This window comes from Camelina sativa, chromosome 3, assembly GCF_000633955.1.
Source record: "Camelina sativa cultivar DH55 chromosome 3, Cs, whole genome shotgun sequence".
Taxonomy (NCBI): Eukaryota; Viridiplantae; Streptophyta; class Magnoliopsida; order Brassicales; family Brassicaceae; genus Camelina; species Camelina sativa.
In genome coordinates, this window is record NC_025687.1 from 8,802,551 (window position 1) to 8,803,813 (window position 1,263).

Here is a 1,263-nt window from a genome sequence, read left to right on the forward strand (position 1 = left end):
TAGATTAGCGACTAGTTCCGTCAGATTCTTAACGAGTTCCTCTAGGTTATGCAATAGCACAGCTTCTCTATTGGATTCGCTAACTGAGACAGCTACATCGCTGGAAACATCTTCGATAACCGGAGACTCGTTGGCATACGACGGCGATATGAAAAGCAAAGTGAAGGAGATTAAAAGAGAGAAGCATAAAAAGAAGGACTTGCCGTTTCGGGGATCCGCCATTGAAGTAATTGAAAAGGGTTTAAAGCAGAAAGCTTTCTTCTTCTTTTTTTTTTGCTTTTCTGCCTGAATCAGTAATGAGTAACCGCCATTTATGCAGATCTGTAGGAGATGAAGATTTTGGATCTCGAAAGAGCAAAAAAGAACCGTCTGGTTGGAGTCTAAAACTGAGATTTTGTTTGTGTGATGTAAGAAAATTAATAAAGTGTCAAAATTTGAGATCTTTGTGTCCCGGAATTGGCTCCGGTCGTCTTCAGTCACGGTGACGCTTAGTACAACGAAGTAAGAAGAGATCAGATATTTTTAAGACTATTATTTCAATATTTCTCAATTCTCATGTTATTTTTATATGTTTTTTTACTTTAATAATTTACTATTGTTTTTTAAGGTTTTTAATTACTAGTATTTTTTCCATTAATAAATTGATAATGTATTGTCAGCAGTTGTTAGTTCATACTTGATTTGGAAAGTATTAGTATTTTGGTAGATAATGAAGAAAATTTAAGACTTGTTTTTTAGCTTTCAATTGGAATGAGAAGATAAATCTAACTTTACAGATTGTTTACATATAGATTTGATAACATGATCACATATATATAAGAAATACATTTTAATGTGAGAACATAAACTGAAAAAATGTTTAGATAATTGAAATAAGACGTTCGAATTTAAGATATGATATATCCCTTTTCGTCATAAATCAGGTGGATCAGTTGATGAAATACCTTTTCTTTACGAAGACAATATCACGGGTTAAAAGTTTTTTTCCTTTTTTCTTTTCCGCCGACTACTTAAGATGGCCAAAAAAACATAGAAAAATACACATGCTGATCAAAGACAAGATCCATAGATCCTCCCTCCACGTGAAGTTTCTTGATCAGAGTGAAGCAAAGCTCTCGATTATTCAAAACACATTGTCCCAACGCTTATATATTGACAAAAGTCCACCATGAGATCCCCAAATCTTCGTATTTTTCTTTTCTTACCCTAAACATACATAAATGTATAGAAGCCAAAACCCCTTCAAAAAAAAAAAAAAAAAAA